The 22,669-nt window shown below is 36.3% G+C and overlaps 1 protein-coding gene across 5 annotated transcripts in view; it reads right to left on the minus strand.

The window, feature by feature from the left end:
* b3galt1b (UDP-Gal:betaGlcNAc beta 1,3-galactosyltransferase, polypeptide 1b) overlaps window positions 1–22,669 on the minus strand; it is a 169,459-nt gene extending 146,790 nt beyond the window's left edge. For 3 of the 5 annotated variants that reach the window (XM_059562531.1, XM_059562527.1, XM_059562530.1), the window contains exon 1: window positions 22,273–22,669. The gene's annotated coding sequence lies outside the window, so the exon portion shown is untranslated. Of the gene's footprint in view, window positions 1–22,048 lie in introns of all 5 variants that reach the window. The other 2 variants (XM_059562528.1, XM_059562529.1) reach the window with 1 other exon arrangement.

The following is a 22,669-nucleotide window of genomic DNA, read 5'->3' on the forward strand; positions in this document are numbered from 1 at the left end:
AATTCCACCATTTGAACATTTTTTTTTTTACAAGTTCAAATAATTTGTAATGAAGTGACGTGGTAAAGATGCATTGTTATGATTGTTGTGTGTGTGGGGGGGAGGGATTTGAGGGAAGAGGGGGTTGAGTTAAATAATTGTTGGGGTTGAGTTGAATAATTGTTGCACCTGACCATTGATTAGCGTGAAGGAGAGAGAACGATAAATAGAGAAGCACAGCAAAGTGTGAGCATGCTGGGAAGCAGTGTTTTTGCTAAACGCCGAGCTGCACTCAGGGTTGGGGGGTGGGTGCCGTTCGCATGCTGTTTAGGGCTGCCGGCGGTGAAGATAGTTTAGCGGGCTAACCTGTAGCTAAGGCCGGGTATAGGAGTGCGTTGGGCGGCGCGGCTTCTCAGAAAAGGGGTGCTCCGTTTTCGCTACAGTCGGGGGCCTCGCCGAGCGCTGGACTGGTGTCTGCTTGTTCCCCTCTACCAACCAGCGCCAAAGCCTAGACCCTGGGGGAGGGTCTCGCATCCCGGGAGAGCTAAGTTTTTAACTCTTTGTGTGTGTGTGTGTGTGTGTGTGTAATTTTAAATCTAGCAGTATAGCCATTTCATGATGGGATGGGAGGGTTATGATGAACTGAATTCTTATGTGGCGGTCTGATGGCATCTTTGGCGTGAAGGTTACGTGTTGTGTGAACGTGTGCCGTGTCCTGCGGGGGTGATATGTGTTTCATAGCTTTGGTCTATTTATTGCGTTTCTCTGTGTAGCAGCTTCTATGGTGGTGTTGTTCGCCCAGATTTGTTTAACATTAGTACTTAGGACTTCCAGAACCTGACCCAGTCTGACATGTTTGGTAACTGCATGAATTCTAAGTTTATTTTTTATTTTTTCTGACATGTTGTTGGTGTTATAGATGACTGTATCTGGGGCTCAACTAAATGAGGCCAATTCAATTCAATTCAATTCAAGTTTATTTGTATAGCGCTTTTTACAATACAAATCGTTACAAAGCAACTTTACAGAAAATTATGTTTCTACAATATTTAGTAGTAGCTAGTAGTTTGTGCACGTTTGACAGGATTTTAGAAAAATAAAAATAATAATAATAATACAAGACGTAGTCAGCTAGATGATGAACTATCAATATCATTAATTAATAGTAATTATATGATGCAGTCACACATGTAGCAATAATTGTTAGTTCTGTTTGTTGATTCAAGGTTAGCATCATCTGGGGTCCTCTGAGGGTCAGCATCATCTCTTCTCAGGTGTTCTGGATCCAGACTGGAGCTTGTGTAAATCCTAGTTACCACGGGATGTAAATCCCGTGGCAAAACATAGAAACAAGATAGAGACATCATTAGCATAGCTGCTGATCCAACAAAGTAAAATTAGTTTAACCCAAGCTAAAGAATAAAAATGCAGATGCAACTACACTCACAATTTAAGAGATACATTATTCGAATGCTTGGCGAAAGAGATGCGTTTTTAATCTAGATTTAAACAGAGAGAGTGTGTCTGAACCCCGAACATTATTAGGAAGGCTATTCCAGAGTTTGGGAGCCAAATGTGAAAAAGCTCTACCTCCTTTAGTGGACTTCTCTATCCTAGGAACTACCAAAAGTCCAGCGTTTTGTGACCTTAGGGTGCGTGATGGGTTGTAGCGTGGTAGAAGGCTAGTTAGGTACGCAGGAGCTAAACCATTTAGGGCCTTATAGGTAAGTAATGATAATTTGTAACAGATACGGAACTTAATAGGTAGCCAGTGCAGAGACTGTAAAATTGGGGTAATATGATCATATTTTCTTGAACTGGTAAGGACTCTAGCTGCTGCATTTTGGACTACCTGTAGCTTGTTTATTGACGAAGCAGGACAACCACCTAGAAGTGCATTACAATAGTCCAGTCTAGAGGTCATGAATGCATGAACTAGCTTTTCTGCATCAGAAACAGATAACATGTTTCGTAGCTTGGCAATGTTTCTAAGATGGAAGAATGCAGTTTTTGTAACATTGGAAATATGATTTTCAAAAGACAAATTGCTGTCTAATATAACACCCAGATTTCTGACTGTAGAGGAAGTAACAGTACATCCGTCTAGTTGCAGATTGTAATCTACAAGATTCTGTGTGGTGTTTTTTGGTCCAATAATTAATATCTCTGTCTTATCCGAATTTAATTGGAGAAAATTATTTGTCATCCAATCTTTTACATTTTTAACACACTCTGTTAGCTTAGATAATTGGGAAGTTTCATCTGGTCTCGTTGAAATATATAGCTGAGTATCATCAGCATAACAGTGGAAGCTTATTCCGTATTTTCTAATAATATTACCAAGGGGCAACATGTATATTGAAAATAGAAGGGGACCTAGCACGGATCCTTGTGGCACTCCATATTTTACTGATGATAAATGAGATGACACCCCATTTAAGTAAACAAAATGGTAGCGATCGGACAGGTAGGATCTAAACCATCTTAGAGCCTGCCCTTGAATACCTGTATAGTTTTGTAATCGATCTATGAGTATGTCATGATCTATGGTGTCGAACGCAGCACTAAGATCAAGTAAGACTAGAAATGAGATGCAGCCTTGATCTGACGCAAGAAGCAGGTCATTTGTAATTTTAACAAGTGCAGATCCCCTGTAAAGACCTCGTCTCAGACGACCACCAGGACAAGACCACAGGAAACAGATGATTCTTCTGCACAATCTGACTTTGCTGCAGCCTGGAATTGAACTGAATTGAACTACTGGTTTCGTATGGCCAGAGGAGAACTGGCCCCCCCAACTGAGCCTGGTTTCTCCCAAGGTTTTTTTCTCCATTCCTTCACTGATGGAGTTTTGGTTCCTTGCCGCTGTCGCCTCTGGCTTGCTTAGATGGGGACACTTAATTTACAGCGATATCGTTGATTTGATTGCAAATTATTGCACAGATACTATTTAAACAGAACTGAGCTGGATGATGTTAATGGATGTCAATACAGCTGGATAAAACAAAATCTGTGTCCGTCTTCATTTCAGGCTGCAAAGCAAACAAAATTCATGATTTTATAGGGGGATGATTCTTTTCTATACCTACTGTAACTGATTCATATGCGACTGGTGTAATTCTCTTTTTAAATTCGATGTGAGAATCATTTAAACCACAAGCTGTAATTTTAGCCACAACGTTGGCAAAAAGGTCTGATAACCACAATAAAGGTGCAGCAGGCAATGCAATGAGAAACTGAGCTTTGGTTTTATTGTTTAAACAGAGACACCTATTAAACGGTTAGCTTTTACATTAGGGCTCAGTATGAGTAGCTGTCATGTCCTGTGGTGTGTCATTTTATATTTCCTTAAAAATTATTTTAAACAGCATTTTCATAATTATTATATAATTGTTGCTTTTATTGAAGCTTTTAATTAAAAGACTGCATGGAATAGTTGTTCTTTTCACAAATTAATTTGTCACGCCGCAGGACCATTTATAATGAACTAGTCAGGGCAAAACTGTGATTAAAATTATGAAAAGAAACGCTGACCATACTTCACCTTATATGTCGATCTAATGTAACCAAGGCAACCAAAATGTCTATTGGATCAAATACATTTACGTTGATTCGTTTAGCAGATGCTTTTATCCAAAGCGACTTACTTTGCATACATTTAATTAGTTTATGCATTTCCTGAATTGAACCCATGACCTTGGCATTGCGAGTGCAATAAAGTAATATTAACCCTATAAAGCCTACTGTATCATAGTTGATACACAAATTTCTGAGGCCTCTAAATGAGCATGAACAAAAATATGCTGAAAAAACTGTTGCACACAATCTACTAAACACTCTAAAAAACGCTGGGTTGTTTTTTCAAGACATTATGGTAAGTAACGTTAAAGATTCAAAATGTAAAGTTATCATTGATGTCTGTGTTTTTCATTGCAGAACTCAAACCAACTTTGGAGTTGTCTTTTCTGATTTGGAGAGTCATCATTCTTGGTCTTCCCTCTTAAAGGTAAAGTTCACACAAAAAATCATTTAATTGCCCTCATGTCATTCCAACCCTATAAGACTTTTGTCTGTCTTTACAACACACATGAATATATTTTGAATTTTCTCATAATTTTGTCAATCCTTTTATAGTTTAGATAATCAGTATTTTCAAGTCTCATAAATACAGAGTTGTTGTAGAAGTAATTAATTCCGATATTTATATATGAAAAAATCTTAAATTTAAAATCTTAAATAAGAGATTCTGGCAAACCGTTCGACGCCTCAGGAGGGGGAAGCAGTGCCCTACCAACACTGTTTACAGTGGAGATGGGCACCTGTTGACCTCAATTGGGGATATCGTCGGGCGGTGGAAGGAATACTTAGAGGATCTCCTCAATCCCACCGACTTGTCTTCCGTTGAGGAAGCAGTGGCTGGGGACTCGGAGGAGGACTCGTCCATCACCCAGGCTGAAGTCATCGAGGTAGACTTTTCTCTTGTTTTTAATAAATATTTTCCTTTTGATAGTTATTATTTGTGTGTACAAGTGATATTTAAATTGAACAAGATTTGTAGGTTTAATGCCTAGTTCAAATTGGGTTCATTTTAACGTAGTAATGCAGTGTTTCTCACAACCTTAGACTTAATCGGAGGTGGCACTCCGCGAGTTCATTTTCTTCCAGCAGGAGGCGCTAAGAGCGGGAGAGGAAGAGGTTTCTCCGGTAACGGCTGCAGAGCGGCACTGAGCTCACAAACGCTACATGCGAAATGAAATTGAACATTTTCTAAATACAGTAGTTTTACTTCTGAAATACAGTGATACAAAACACCCGCTCTGGTTTTTGAAACCCTGCAATGTAGTCATTTTAAACCATAAAAAGCAACCCAGCAGGCTTGGTTAAACATGATAACCCAACTGGTTGGGTTAAAATAACCCAGCGTTGGGTTCATCCCTTTTTGAACCAGCGCTGGGTTGCCAAAAAAACCCAAATTGGGTTGTTTTCAACCCAGCATTTTTTAGAGTGCATGCCTTCTGTTATCAGATTTATTTTATTCATTTTAGGCAAGTAAAAAGCCTTTCAGTTTTGTACAAAACGTCCACCTTAAGCTTCACGTCTTTTTGGAGTAAAATCTTTACTGATTTTAATAAAGTAAACATAAGAATAACTTTTACAATAGTAATATTTCAGGATGAATACTTATTGGACTGAAGCAACTTAGGCTTACTTGATTATCCATATTGTTGTTGTTTTGTGTTTTTTTTCTCAGAAAAATCATGTTAAAATGTATCAGTACGATCATTAGACATTTGAGGAACGTTTATTTGTTCATCTCTCATCACTATTGTATTGCATTGCATTATATGTTTTCCAACTACAATGCTTGGATCAACCAACCAAGCATTTAAGACTTTATTGGGAGATATGGAGTGACAACCGATATTTATTTCATTTTATGTATTTTATGTCTGTTATACTGTTATACAGATCTTAATGATTTACATTACAAGCATCAAAAATTCATCTCATTCTTTAGCCATGTAAATATCAGCATCTGCACTAAATTGCATATTTTTGCCCAGCTTGGGCGCCTAAATTTAAACGCACACACACACACACACACACACACACACACACACACACACACACACACACACACACACACACACACACACACACACACACACACACACACACACATTTATATTATTAGGTTCAGAAAAAGAGCATATGTCAGTCTTTACAGAGTTAATATTGATATGTTGATATGATATAAAGCTAAGTACATACCTTTCACTTCACATTTGAACCTTTTCAGTAACTCAATTTGCCGGACAAAATAAATTTTGCCCCAAAACAACAGCAAAGCCGTTCTGAGACCCGTTCCTGATGGAAGACGGACCCCCTGTAGATACATGCTGAGCCGCAGTATGAATGAGGAACTAAGGATTGCCACTGTCTCATTTAAGAACATTTTAGTTTCTCCCACAGGAAAGCAGCTTATGCTGGGGATGTTTTTAAACTCAGTTATGGCAGACAGGGGAACAGTAAAGGAAGAGTCATACCCTCACATCAAGAATCAAATAGCTGACCCTTTCTATATTCATCGCCTGTTTTACGAGCAGAAGGACCTCGTGCACGTAGTGTAGTTAAGAAGGACAAGCTGCTAATACCTCAGACAAGCTGCTAATACTCTCCTCAGCCTTGGGAAATAGGCAACCTCAATTTCTGGGACAATAGCCGAAGTGGCTGCTCTATTATTGAATAGAGAGGAGCAATGGCTTCTGTTCGAGCGATCACCTGATGTGAGGAGTGATAGCCGAGTGGCTCTGGTATTTAACTGCTCGTAGCGACAAATTGCATGACTGCTAAATGAGACAAGGGCAGTGCATTTACTCATGGATTCTTTGATATATCTGAGGTAGCAATGAATCAATCACTCTATCACCAGATCCATGCCACTGAAACACAATGCAAAGAGTGTTAATGAGTCCTATACAACAGCCACTTAGATTCGGCACAAACAGTCACTGACTGAAGACAAAGAGATTTCATTAGCAAAAGATATAGGCTAGGAGTCATTTCAGATAATTTTGTACTGTATCATTAGTGAAATTATGTTTGCAGCCTATTTTATTTTATTATAGTTTTTCACTAACCACGCATAACATTTTTTTTTCCACAAAAATACAATCATGTACATACATGCATTTCACATATTATTATAGCCCAGTTTGTGCTGATTACAGTGAGATTAGACTTTACCCATTTAGATATTTATAAGAAACTGAAAAAAGCACAAATGTCAGGGAATGACAAAACTTCTCCAGGCCTCAAAAATACCCTTAGACTCCAGAGGGTTAATTTGATGAATTTCAGAAGGTTTTCTTTATCCATCAGCAAATGATTAGACAGATACAAAGCTGTAAAATGGATTACAAAAAATACCAAAAAATTAAAATTTATAAAAAGAAAACCAAAGGAACTCACAGAAACTTTTCACTGTGCATGAACCAGGTTTGTGCAAAACTGAAGAACCAACTTACTATCGATTAATGAATTGCAATTTAAATTGGAAATATGGGAAGAGGCATTTACGGGAAGAAATTACACACAGCAAAAGTTAATGTATTGAATATGATGGAATATATAAATGAAATACTTCAGAAATAAATACCGATGTAAAAAATTATGTTTTTGCTATTTTCAATTCATTTTAATTCTATTTAATTTAGAACACACACTTTGCATCCTATTTGTTACTAAAAAACAAAATGGAATTTAGAACACATTTTCCATTCAATTCTGAATGGTGCAAAAAGTACTATTTTCCGTAATTCAAATATTCCAAATATCAAAATTTTACCTGATACAGAATAAAATATAAACACAATTAAAATAAAACACTTAAAATTAGAAAACGAGGAATGTTGTATTTAACTGAAATAGACTGAATAACTATAAATAAAATGAATTCAAAATAATTGAAAAAATTAAAGTGAATGAAATATTAAATTAAAAAATCTAAATGTAATATATATATATATATATATATACACACACACACACATACATACAATATAAAAATATAAAATAAAAACTAATTCCAAATTATAATAAGAAATACAGTAATACTAACATAACATACAGGAACATATACAATATTTTAACCACTTCACAACCTTAAACCAATGCATAAAATAATAATAAAATAAACGTCGTCTTCTTTTTTTCCATCTTTTTTTCATTTCACCTCTATTCCAGGTTTCTAATAAACCTGACACTGTATACTATGAATACTGTCAGCTTTGTGACAAATTGCTTGTTATGTTCCTCACTTGTAAGTCACTCTGGATAAATGTTTCTTCTAAACGAATAATTGTAAACATGCCAACTGTCAACAGCAAATATACATCACACATAGACAGGGTCACTCAACTTCAATTGTTTGTGTCCCTTCTTGACTCCTGTTTCTCATTGATTTGTACCGTCACAATATGTGACAGTAAGCGTCAGTGGCAGTCATTTAGTCTGACGCTACGCTCGGTTTTTAATCGTTCAGACTTGCAAACGAAGAGGGCAAGATTTCCCAAGAAAACTGTCTGTAGATGTGACATTTCAGACTAAAATAGAGTAGTTTCAACTTACAGCCTGCTTGAGAAAGACCATATTGCATGAAGTCTGGGTCTGTGTCATTCCCTGCTCATTAGTATGCCAAGGACGGACCACCTGCTGTTGAGGTTTACACTCCAGAGGTTCGTTTGATTACAAATGTCTTTTCAGATGGTGTGTTTAAGGACAAAGAAGAGAAGGATTGGTAAAGAAGAGGAGGAGAGATGAAAAGGGAAGGTGTGAATTGATAAGATGGGTTGTGCTGTTTGACATGCTTGTGATCTGAATATTGCTGTAGTATTACAAGCTAATCAAAGCACTAATTAGCATATAACGATCAGCGTGGAGACAATCCAGTACAGTTAAAACCACTGTAATTAGAGCCTAAAGTTTACATGACATCAAAACCAACCCTATTTAGTTGCTTAATCTCCCTAATCGTATACTGCACTATTTATTGGTGCAAAAAAAAGAAAGCATGTAATCTTTTATTAAATAGAATTATTGACTCCACCTCGAAAATGACTCTTGTTAATGGCTGATATCACAAATTCCTCTTATCCTACTATACATGTATTATGGAGTCATATTTGATTGGAAGCAAAGTAAAAACATCTTATTGATGCTTTTGATTCTTACAAACACTCAGTTTTTCACTTCCCAAGATGTTAGTTGAAGGACTGCACCATTACTTGTGTATTATTGCGATTTTTTCTTCAGCTGTTCTAAAGCACAGTTTCTCCAAATCTGTTCTGATGAAGAAACAAACTCATCTACATCTATTATTCCTTTGAAATGCATCAATTAAACACAAATGTAAGTATTAAAAAAGGGGGCATATAATGCATTTTTAAAAAGCATTATTTTGTGTATTTGGTAAATGGTAAATGGACTGCATTTATAGCGCTTTCAACAGACCACATGGCCATCCAAAGCGCTTTACAAGTTGCCTCACATTCAGAATATGTTGACATGCTTTTATGTTAAAAAAACACATTATTTTTCAAATACTGTACATTATTGTATGTCCTCTATGCCTCGCCTCTCTCAACTACGTCGTTTTCTACAAAGTCCCTCCTTCTGACTAGCGCAGTCTGCTCTGATTGACCAACTGACCCAGTGCATTGTGATTGGCTGAACACCACAAGCACTCGTCAAAAATGTAACGCCCCTTTCCATAAAATGCGCTGCTGTTCTGTTGAAAGTAATCTTAAAAATTCCTAAATGCATCTGCTTTCGGAAGGCCAAATAAAGTGCTTTTGCTTTCTCCTAGATACACACAGCATCTCCCTGACATGACTGCATCAACACTAATTGTGTTACTGAAACCAGCCTTCTTTCCTTGCATGAACATTTGGGCAGCATTACACAAATTTTCCACACATTGACGTAGACATGTGGGACGTGTTTTAACAAGTCATTTTAGGGGGGCATGGCAGAGTCTTCACTTTGATAAAGAATATCTCTTTGGATTTGAGACTTTAGTCTTTGCAACTTTACAGATCTTCTTCATGCACCAAGAGTTTGTAACACTCCAAAGAGAAAGGAAAAAATTAAATCGCATCAAATGACCCCTTTAAATCAAGTGGCAACTTCACTCAAATTCTGCAAAATCTTTTCTCAGAATAACAATAACTTCAGTTTCCTTAATTTTTACTCAATGACACTTTTTTTGTTATTTTCTTATTTAATGCATGCTTTAGTGTGGCTTAAGTATGCAAATGTTGTTTTGTCTCACTATGAAACAAATTGTATATGATAGAAATGAACAGTCACTTCTAAACTTTTCTGAATCAAGGAAACAGCTGTCAGCAGCAGATCTTCATTCAGTTTAATGCACTCAGCAATTGAATTGGATGCTAAAGGGTTAAAGTAAATCTCGAGAGCTGGGAAAGATTTTGTGGCTGATTCTGGAACTCAGTGAGTTATTGCTTTTATTTTAGGAGCAGTCAGGCTCTCATTGGTAATAAATCGTGGTGCTCAATATACGATCCGTGAGGTGTCAGTTATGAAGACTGAAATTGGCACAGAATTTGTTTTCCATCGCTTAAGCGGCTGGGCTGCAGCCTTTCCAAGAACATTGATTGCCCTTTTCCTTCCCCTCATCCTAAGCAGATACAGTAGTGTGGCAGCAACTTGTAATAACGGAAAAAAAAACAGGGTGCTTCAGCCTTGAAAATGTCTGTTAATAACTTTGAGGTCAGGCTGTCTGAAACGTGCCCACAAGTGAAGCAATGTAAAATGATGTATCCTGTGAACCTTGTGTTGCAGAGTCAGACATATCACTGACAGTGTAAAGACTGCTCCTTTTGGCAGCTCATTCTGGCCATGAACTGTCCATCTGGACAGAAAAAGATGTATAACACAAACAACTACATGTTTTCACATTGCATTTAGTGGTGAAAAAAATGGCACATTGCAAATCTTTTCACATCAGTTCATGAATATTGAATGGAAGAAACCACTTTAGCTAACCAATATTCATGGTGACAGTTCATTAATATTGATTATGTGAAGTAGCATGTTCCACTAATCATTGTTACTGTTAACTAAAACAAAGACTATTATTTTAAAGCTTTTTCATTAATTAAAATAAAGCTGAAATAAAATAAAAGTATTAGATTTAAAAAAAATGAATAGCAAAAGTACATAATAAAATGACAAAAATTAAACTAAATCACAGACAGGTGGAGTTCATCCCATTAACTATGAACATGTTCCACCTTTTGACTTTCTTTATGTCTACTACAGTATATCTATTGTGTTCTTATTTCAGACTTAACAGACATTTAGGTAAATGTTTTCTGGACTATTGAAAAATCAAAAAAAAAAAAATTTTTTAATTGAAATAAATCTGAAATGAAACACACAAAAAAAATGTTTATTAAAGAAATGTAAAACATGAAAAAATATTAAAAGTTGTAAAACAGAAACAAATAAAAGCTAAATATGAATAAAAAAATCACAAAGGGATATAAAAAATTATTAAAAATAAACTAAAACCCTTAAACTGACAAAATAAAATCAATTTTAAAATATTAATAAATACTATTCTAGTGTTAAGTATTAATACTAAAATAACACTGTTCTAAACTGCTCTAATTAGCTTAATAACGTGTAAACAACACAGCTAAGTTAGACCGCACGTCCACGAACTACCCACCGTCTGGTCACTGACCGTCTCGAGGCTTGAACGACCCTGTGCTTGTCATAGCCATTAGTCAATGATAATAAAATGGCAGCATTAGACTGTAAAGATAGATCATCTGTTTATTAAAATGACTGAAGAGGAGGGACAGTAAAATCAAGCGGCTCTCATTGATCTCCTGGCTGATTTTAAAACAAGACTATGAGCTCATCAAGTAAAGGTAACAAAACAATGCTTTAAAAGGTTAAGATATACCACAACACTGATTGATGGAGCTAGAATTTGTGTGCAACACTCTTTTGTTGTTACTAAACAGAAAGGATCTGTTTGTCATTCACATGCCATTTCATTTAATCACAGATAGTTCACTCAATATTTACTTACCCAAACATGCATGACTTTCATTGTATGGGAAGGAACAGTTTAGATTTCCTGCATTAAACAACATCTTTTATGTTCCACAGAACAAAGGAAGTCATTCGGGTTTGTAACAGCATGAAGGACAGTAAATGATGACATAATTTTATTTACAGCTATGAGAAAGTCTTTTGTAATCACTGCGAATGCAGTATTTCTAAGGGTTTTCTTAATGTATGGGTTTGTTGCAACTGGCTGAATTTTTAACTGGATGCCAGCCAGCAATCTCATCTGACAGCCTTCCCATAATGCTCTACAGAAACCCATTCCCCACTGCACTCATGCTGACCGAGTGTCAGACTCTATTTCAAATATCTCAGCTCAATCTACACTGCATTATAGACACGTTTACACACTAGATGCTGTACACTTCACAAAGATACCGGGGCCCATAAGCTGCTCTATTCATGACTTTTACTATTTTTTTTTATTTTGTGCATCTATAATACAAAATGACAGACATTTTGAATCTCCCCCTTTGTTTCAGATTAAAACAAAAAATAGACACAACTTCAACTGTTGTAACGCAATAAGAGTATAGAGTTAAAGTCATTTGTTTTAGGAGAATCTGATTAGAAATGTTTGATGTGGAAAATCTTGTGAAATTCTGCATGAGACTTTCTGTGGAGAAACTCTCCTTTTTTTCCCTCATTGCTATCTAGGAGAAACAACTGAAGAGAAATGCAGCTTTTGTTAATGTGGGTAATCGATTATTTGGGTTGTTGGTTTGTATAAATTTAATTAAAACATTACTTTTGCACTCTGGAAATCCCACTAAACTGCACCAATGCCCCAATTATTTACCAACATTATTTCTAAGTTACAGAGCCATGAAATTAGCACCAGTAAAGACTTCTGGAAAACTCCATAGCCAAAGATGCTCATTTAGCACCTGTGCAGTACAGACAACAAAAGACGTGTGGAGTACAGAAGTCTGAAGATACTGAATTTGGAAATCAACTAATCAAAAAAAAAAAAAAAAACTGATAATATGAGTCAGATATTCTTGTTGTGGAGAACATTATCATTGGATTTTACTCCAGTGTTGCTGTCATAACACTCCTCAAAATAAAGGCTGAAAAAGATGGTTTTCTCAGCAATACCATAGAAGAACCATTTTTGGTTCCACAAAGAACGCTTACATCACTTGCTGACCAATGGATCCTCTACAGTGAATGGGTGCCGTCAGAATGAGAGTCCAATGGAGCTGATGGAAATATTACCACTCCAGTCCATCAATGAATTTCCTCTGAAGCAAAAAGCGTGTTTATAAGAAACAAATCCATCATTGAGAAACTGTTGCTTCTGGAAAAAATTTCAGTAATATTGCTTTCTCCAGTAAAAAAAAAAAAGTAATGTTATCTTATCTCTATTGTGATGTTTTTATCAACTGTTTGGACTCTCATTCTGACGGCACCCATTCACTGCAGATGATCCATTGGTGAACAAGTGATGCAATGCTACATTTCTCCAAACCTGTTTCAATGAACAAAGAAGATCATTAACATCTAGAACGGTAAATGTTCTGCACATTTTATTTTTGGGTGAACTAATCTTTAAAGGTTCTTCTTGGAATCATAGATGGCATTAAAGGACCTTTATGTTTAATAGTGTATAAGAGAGTCATTGTTTCTATTAAACTTCACTCATATAGTTATTCCAAGCATTTCACTATCGTGGTTTTAGACTTTTGGCCTCCTTCATACTTCGAAAATACCCTCTTCACTGCTCAGACTTAGAAAACCGCCCCACTGGGGAACATGAGATTAGAGATATCACAGCCGGTTTTATCCGATAACATCAAATCAGAATTGCAACATGGAGATTATCACCGCTACACCAGAAGGCAAGATACGGTGCGATAAGTCGGTTTTTATTTTTCCTTTATACAAATCATAACTGGATTAGGGCGCCTGCCTCTTGTCATTGTTTTGTTTCATGTATTTTTAGCGGTGATATTTCAAAGACAGCATGCTGACACATCTGTCATCACTCACATCCATTAGAGGGTAACAAAGTGACACCGTTCCTCCGTCAGGAATCTGGGATGGAAGCAGAAAGCTTTCCGCTGACCACACCTGCAAGATCATCCAGGAAGAACGTGAGTTTGATCAGAGGCAGAATTGCTCTCCTACCTTTGCACCGTCTAGTGACACGACAGTGGCTCGCTGACCTGCTTCGTGTTCCAGCTCTCTGGATAAATAATCAGGCTCCTCTCGTCCGGCGGCACACAACAGAGCTCTGCACACTCCGCATGCTTAACAACACACCCACATCAACTAGCCCTCAAAGAGCCTCCGTTTAGAAGGTCAACGTTCTGGGGATTTGCTCCTCGGAGAAGAATACGGCGTTATTCTCCATGTGGGATGTTTCTTCTGACTGATGTGGCCAGATGCTGTCAGTTTCTGTAGCAGCAGGAAATAAAGCCGCGGATAGTGACCGCACTCAGATTGAACTGTTAGCAGCAGGAGGAAAAACAACTAGATGAATGCAATCTAATGGAACAAATCTGTACAGATTTTACCCATCTCTGAGGGAGTGTAAGCTACATTAGTCTGTGAATACTCAGACAGATGGCAAACAAATCAGTTTTTTTTTCTCTTGAAATGTGCTTGGATTTGAGTTGTTGTAAGGTTGAAATGTGAAAAATATATATATATTTCGCAGTCCGAGGACAAAAAGTTCGTCTTGCATCGTTTGCAGGATGATTTGAGATGTTGGGACATGTCAAATAACTTAACTTTTTTCTTCTTTCATGATATCGGTCACAGTGAATCACCTCTTTCAAGGTGATACACATAAAAAAAAGTTGTCAATAACATATCTGAATTATATTTCATCTCAAAATAAAAAGAAATAAATAAGAAATGATGTTGTAGAAAAACAGGCTTTTTTCTGTTTTTACACACACACACACGCGCGCGCGCACACACACACACAAATAAGTGCATACTGGGTTGATTTCCTAGAAATTCTGTACACCAAACTAATATCAGACAAGGTGAGGGTGCATGAAACCTGTCTGAAAACAGACATAATTTTAGCAATTTAGTGATGCTAGCTGGCCAAAACAGAACATACTTCAGCTTTAAATAAAACAGAACTGCTTCTTGTTCAGGTAGCATTAAAAGCATCAAAGTCTTTTCAAATCCCCAGAACATTTTCTCGAGTGGCTGTGACATTAGACCGCAGTGCGTGATACAGGCCTATCCAATAATTTTGTCAGGTGATGCTCTACAGGAAAAAGAGCATAAAGGGGTAAGTGGTTCAAATCCAGGCTGTGAAATATTATTGGCATACCCTGCAGCAAACAAGGCATTTAATCTGAACTGCTTCAGTAGATATCCATTTACATTTAAAAAAAAAATAAATAAAAATAATAATCCTTTGCCTTTGATAAGAGCTTCACTAACTGATAGGTGTGGGGTGAGTAAAAACTGCATTATGTTCTGAGTGTGTGGCCCTGGCATTGTAAAAAATCCTCTCATGTGTTCAGGTATAGTTTTGCTAGATGACGGAGGGCTGGTGTGACTCAGTTCAGAGGGGTTGAACTGCTCGGATGCATTTACAGCAGACACATAGATGAATCTCATTTAGCTCAGTTACACCAGATACTGTACAAGTGTAATTTCTATGATACTACTGGCACAAATGGTATTACAATCTATTATTTTGAGTGGACATGATTTCACACTGGCAGCATTTTGAACACAGCTGTTGAACATTTTGGTGTCAGTAATATTTTTAAGACATTAATAATTTTACTTATCTTAGCAATGATGCATTAAACTGATCAAAGGTGGCATTAACTCTTTTAAAACAGTATTATATATATATATTAATGGTGGGCCGTTATCGGCGTTAACGTGCTGCGTTAACGTGAGACTCTTATCGGGCGATAAAAAAAAAATATCACCATTAATCTATTCTCAAAGTTGGGTTGGGAGCTGGGTCTATACTAAGCAAGCTATGATGACTTTCACCTTGATATTTTATATAACCGAGTGGCTGAGGCCACAGTTGATGGGCCACTGCTGCACATCGTCACGAAAGCTTATCTTTTTCACGTGTCTTTAAGCCTTGCCGCTTGTCGATTTAAACATTAAAGCATCCAAACACAAGACGCGGAAAAGCTGAACAGAGTAGCTGTTTACTCGCGCGCTGTGTTCGGTGCTCACGAGAGAGATCGAGAGCCGCGTATCACGGACAGCGACACTGAACCGAGCTCTCTTCTGCGAAGTTCTCCTCGAAGTCCCTCCTGCACCTGAATCTATAAATACAAATCGCAGTTTGAACAAACAAAAAGATGTGAAAGAGCCCAATTCAGTACTCGCGGTGTTCTGGTGTTCAGGGCTCACGCAGAGAAAGGCGTCTCAAAACACTTGAACACCGAATTTGCTTATTTTTGATCTTGTGCCGACAAATACATACAAAATATGTCAAAATATCCTCCTTGGAAATTATGCTCGAAAAAACTCCCAGTTATGTCTTAAGTGAAAGTAAACAGTTGAGGAAAAAAAATGGGATGTGTTTTATATTGGATGCGTTCATCGTCTCTTAAAGTGACAGCGCCTAATTTAGCTACTGGCTGCTGTAATGTTAATCCAAGAAAATGAAAATGAAAATCACTCACTACTCTTGACTGAATTACTTTGTAGTTTAACAGTCAAACCAAAAATTATTCAGACACCAGATATAATTTTTGATATATATAGCAAAACTGTAATAATGTGAGAAATTCAAATTCAAAGGTTTCTGAATAATTGTAGGTTTGATTGTATATTTCATTTTTACATTGAAGACTATCCAGTGCTATTTTACATTTAATTATTTGGTTTCTGTACCTTGACACCTACAAACTTGAAAAAAACTGAAACATTGTGTAAATAGCACAAATAAATAAAAATAAACTAACATACAAATTAAACAATTTCAAACAGGGCCCACTGGTACAACCTTCACCGGGTCCCCGCTGGCCCCAGCTATATATATATACATATATATATATATCCAAATAAATGCTCTTTTTCAAATAAATGTTCTTTTGAAATTTCTATTGAGGTTTCCTCAAATAAACCTAAGCAGTAAATCATCATATTAGAATGATTTCTGAAGAATCATGTGACACTGGAGACTGGAGTAATGATGCTGAAATTTTAGCTTAACATCACAGGAAGAAATTACATTTTAAAAATATATTCAAAAAACAAAACAGCTATTTTAAATGTAAACATTTTTCACAATATTACATATTTTACTGATTTTTTGATTAAGTATTGCAGCTTAGAAGAGACTTGTTTCAAAAACTGTATCAATACCAACCTTTTTTCTTTTCTTTTTTTTTTTTTGAGGAATCTTGTCATAAAAATTTCCCTGTCTGATTAATTACATGATATGGTTTGAAATATCGCAGTTTTTAACGTGCTCTCTCTTAACTAGAGCAACACGTGAAATAACAATTTGAACAATTTGATCTAGGGTTGTAAACATATGACAATGGTAAAGACTATTATGAGATTGCTAACTGATAATGAAGTGATTATGAGAGTGCTACATGTTGCCTTTCCCAGAAGTGCTGTCAGGAGAATCCCTCAGATGAGCAAATACAATAGCAGCGACCTCTGTTTTATTTGCAGATCATTAGAAGCAACTTTCAGTAGTCAGAGAGATGATCATTATCGGCTGCCCCCCACTTAACACCCTCTCTGTCTGCTGCTGAAGTTTTCCCCAGAGATCATCTTTAAATGGAGATGGCCTGTCTAACAGAACAAATTAAAGAAGACTGGGAATACAGAAGCATAATGAGCTGATTTAACACACAGGAGAAGGTTCAAAACCAAAAGCCTGATAACAAGTGCAAAAGCTGCCAATGCATTTTGGCTGGGGAGCCTAATTTCCTCAAACACGATATTCCCAAACACGTTTGTGCTGGAATGTGTAAGAAAACGGAAAATTGCTTGAGCCATTTCATTAGAACAGTAGCACAACAAGCTCAAATAAGTGAAAGTCATTCCTTGGAATTAATTTCACACATCAATATTCCCAGTCTGCGCTCATGGTGAGGCATAATGCCCCTGCATGTCAATGTGGTGTAATCAATAAGATCTGCCAGTTATTGAGGTTTTCTAAGACCTGATCAATCCATCAATGTCAAGCAACCAGACTCCAAACAGCAATTAAAACATAAACATAAAAATATATGCTTCGAGTGACTGTACACTGTTTAGGTTCCGTGTCAGGCTTCCATATGGAAACGAGAGCTTGTCTAATCATAAAGAGATAACATTTTCCAACAGAATACACTTACAGTTGCAATGACAGAAATGACTGCATCAAGTCAAACATAAAACATTTATTATATTTATTACATTTATATAAAGCATTTATTCCCCTCAAAGAAATATTGTTCCTCTTGGGAGACCACAGAGGCTATTTCAACACCCGCGACAGAACAATAAAGTACTTAAAGACACCTGGGACATAAAGACAAACCTCAGATATGCAGACTTCCCCTCCGGGAGTCGGCTTACAGAACATATTTTAAACAACACGACACTGTCTTTGCCAAGAAAACACTGCCAAGGTCACAAAAGCAAATTCAAAGCGTCAGCACAATTCATATTGGATTTCAAATAAACCCAAGAGAAAGCGCAAGCTGGCGCCCTTTCCTCTCAACAAGACAAGTGACTTACTGCCTTGGATTTGTATGCAAGAAAGAGAAACGCCGGGGAGGAACGATCCTCATCAAACACCCGTTTTGCTTTCCAAACTGCAACTTGAGAACCAGAGTAAAGAGAACAGAAGCAAATGAAGGAGATGCTACAGCTATTACTGTCAGTCCGTATGTGAACAGAGTGACACACCGAACCCCCGTCGAAACAGGTAATGCTAGTGGAACCAACATGTGGCTGCAGCAGATAATGCACCGCGGCATATCGAAAACAAGCGCATACAAAAATACTTCAGCAACGAACAATGTGCTAATACAGACATTTGTCTTAATATATACATTTTCATTCCTCATGACATTGCATTTTTTTTGCATCCTGCCATCTTTAAACTCCTAATTGCTGTATTAGCAAATATTTACATGAAAGCCAGCATTTTGCCTCTTTATATTTTTTTATTTTAGTCAACATAATATAATTTTACATTTGTTCCCCCAGGTTATGCATCATTTCAGCATTAATTTATATTTTGAAGCAGCACTGGTCATTATTTATTATTTATTTATTTAATAATTATTATTATTTTTAGTAGTAGTATTAATCATGTGCTGAAACCAATTCAATTCCCCAGATTACACATAAACTATTGTACTATTACATTATTCCATTTGTTGACCAGTGACCATTTCCATTAATCCTAAAAACAAGAAGTGAACTCTTCAAGGACAAGTCTTTTTAATGTAATTGTATGCTTTAATTTTGTCAGTACAGGACAATCTTAGATCTTTAAACCTGTTACCATGGTTACGTATAGTAGTAAACAACTGATAGTTGAAAAGATTTTTAAACGAGTTTCAGCATCAAATTCTGTTTTGAAGAAATTCTGTTTTTTCACGACATTGAACAAAAGGCTTTCTGTGATGAACTAAACTGTGAAGCATAGTAATTTTACTATTCTGAAAGGCCAACATATTATATATATATATATATATATATATATATATATATATATATATATATATATATATATATATATAATGTATTAAAATAGCTAGAGATGGTAAAATGCAATTTATTAGCACATTATATACATTCTAAAAGGTTTATAATCTTTAAAATAGTACTTTAAAGTTGACATTAAATCAAAATTGGCAATTCTTATTTTCAAAAGAATGCTGTAGTGTTTATTACAAATAATTTTATTATACATCTTTATATTATGCACATCAATATTTTCTATTCTTTTCTTTTTCTTTTTTGTATTCAAGTGAACTCGTAATCTTAAATCGAAAACATTAACTTTCTCTCTCCTTTGCCACGTCATCTCTTCTCTGATGACATGTGCAATGAAATGTTGCCAATAATCACTTCCCTCCAGCAACCTGTCACTCACATGAGATCACAGCAATTAGAAAACAAGATCAATCCAATTAAACCCAATGGACAAAAGCAAGCCCCGCCCTGCATTTCACTCAGATATGACACAATAGAGAAGAAAAAGCAACTGCAATTTCCATTTAATGCTGACTTCTAATCTTGTTGGAAAGGTACCCATTTCATACTAATGATGCATTTTATGTTCAGATGTTTGGGCACAGAGAGCTTATTTCACCTCTTCAATATATTGTTTTCTGTGAGTGAGTAAACAAGATGATTTTCACATCATTTAGAAAGAAAAATTCTAGGCTACAAGCTCCAGTTCTCACAAATCCCGGGAACCATTGTTCTTTATGTGTTTTTTTGCCTTACTCAAGCGTTTTAACATTTTTAGTTTTTCACTAACCACGCATAATATTTATTTTCTCAAAAACACAATCATGTACATACATGCATTTCACATATTATTACAGCCCAGTTTGTGCTGATTACAGTGAGATTAGTCTTTACCCATTTAGATATTTATAAGAAACTGAAAAAAGGACAAATGTCAAGGCATGACAAAACTTCTCCAGGCCCCAAAAATATCTTTAGACTCCAGAGGGTTAAACTACCTTTTTGTATTACAAATTTCACTATCAACAAGAATTTCCCTTAAAGAGAGAGGCAAGTTCTAAAAGTTATTTCACAAATGGTGGCAATAATGACCAGTGATCATAAATGAGCATTTTGTGAAATATCTGTGAGTAAGGCACAATACTTTTAACTCTTCATTAATAGAAAACTCGCCCTAGCATCAATCTGCTATAATGTGGGGTAATAAATGATGCATTATAATATGAATGAGAGAGTCAAAACACTTGTGAAAGATCGGTTCAATTGTGAATGCAAATATGCAACCTATGGTGCAAAAGACATGTTAAAATGATGAGTGCACAAAGAAAATTGTCTTTTTATGTCTTCAACAACAAATAAAAAACAGCCAGATGACTTACATATTAATAAACTTTGAGCGCAAGTTAAGTAATTGAGAAATAAAACCTATCACTGCGGAAAAGACCAAATAAATAAATAAATAAAAAATAAAATAATAATAATAACTAGGTAACACTTTAAAAAAAGAAAACACATATTCACTATTAATTAACAGTTTTCCCTCAGTAATTTTCTAATTCGCTGTGTATTATTAGTTAGTTAGGGTAGGATTAAGGCATCTAAAATATGGTCATATGCAATAAGGAATCAATGGGCTTTATAACTACTACTAATAAACTACTAATAATAAACTGCCAATATGCTGGTATTGAAACAATAACAATCACGTGGTTTGATAACGCTAAGAAGGAGCGTGGAATGATGGGATTTGTAGTCTTCTACCCAACCGCTGACAGCCATCAATCAGACGGAAAGATAAATCATGGATTTAACGCGAGTTCAACAATTTGCGTGAGTAGATTACATACAAAGTCAATGCAAAGACGCGATCAGACTATGAATCAGACGCATCCTCGCGCGGGTCTAGAGACGCGATGCCCCCCATTTGGTGTGTATGCCCCATAATACTAATCTTGTTGATTGTTATAATAGCATACGTTTTCTGTAAAGATACAAATCAAAACAACTCACATTTCGAGTAAAACACAAGCGAGATCGGCATCTCTTTCTAGTTAAAGTCTGTCGCGAAGCTACTTCCGCATTTTTCCACGACACTGTTGTCATGTGGTTTCTACGTCAGTAAAGGCGGTAACAAAGGGTAACTAACGTCATTGACAGGCGACTGCACTGCCCTGTGTCACTGTTTAAAATGGGAATTTTCTCATGATTTACAAGTAGTTGAAAACATTAGAGATATTGTTAGTAAACAGGTGGACAAAATATACAACACTAGCCTAGTGGTTTTGGGATATTTTACTGCAAATATCTTACAAATTGTACCTTTAATAACTAGTTAATAGTGAGAATTAGTCCTTAAAATAAAGTGTTTCCAAAATGTATCTCAAAAGATTTTTCCTGAAACTCCATCTTTATATAGCAAGGTATACATAGCAGTACTCAACAGTGTTTTCACGAGCTAATGATGATTTATTTCCATCCAGTATAAAAAATAATAATAAAAAAGAAGAAAAAAAATACAATGCAACATTTGAGGAGGAATTAGAAGAGGAATTAGACACAATCAGCAGGGGAAACAAATCCTTCTGACAAACTTAAAAAAAAACTGTATGCGTATATATATATATATATATATATATATATGATTTTTAAATTAGAACATTTTCATACTAATTAAAAAATGCCATAAAACTGTATTCTCCTGTTTAAAGTCCTACTATGTTTTACGGTGTAGTTGGTAGCTTTTACTCACTTTCAGCACCTCGGACAGCGTCAGTACCGCGCCGAGACTCGGAGCCTCTGTCACCTCCATCACTTTGACCCGGCAAACACTTCAGCGCACTAAACCTCACTAAACAAACTCCAGAATTCAAGACCAAACCACAGAACCCGTCACAGCTCACTTTTCCTCCCGCAGGCAGGTCTGAGCAGCTAACCATTCTTCAGCGAGTAGTAAGAGAGACGCGTTTCACCTACCGCGTCAATCGCCTCCATCCTCCGGACTCGTGCTGCCGCGAGTGAGAGAGTAAGAGAATGAGCCTCAATCCTCTGCGCCACGAAACCTGATGGTGGAACCAGTTACACGACAGGGGCGCCGTCCAATCACATCGCGCTCTGGGAGACACACAGCCAATCAGCAGTAAGACAAGTTGCTCTGTTTTGCATAGCAAGGTTGATTGACGTTGTGAAAAAATTCAAGTGGGGGTGGGAATTCGCTGTCAAATGTATTTAGTAATTTAATAGAAATACAGAAGCAGAATATCTATGAGTTTAGCAACAATTTAAGTATATAGCAGTAGGCAAAATATATTACAAATAAGAATTGTAAAAACAAAAAAATCTGTGTGAATCTTGAGATACTTATAAGGCTTAG

This window comes from Carassius carassius, chromosome 11 (genome assembly GCF_963082965.1).
Source record: "Carassius carassius chromosome 11, fCarCar2.1, whole genome shotgun sequence".
In the NCBI taxonomy this organism is placed as follows: Eukaryota; Metazoa; Chordata; class Actinopteri; order Cypriniformes; family Cyprinidae; genus Carassius; species Carassius carassius.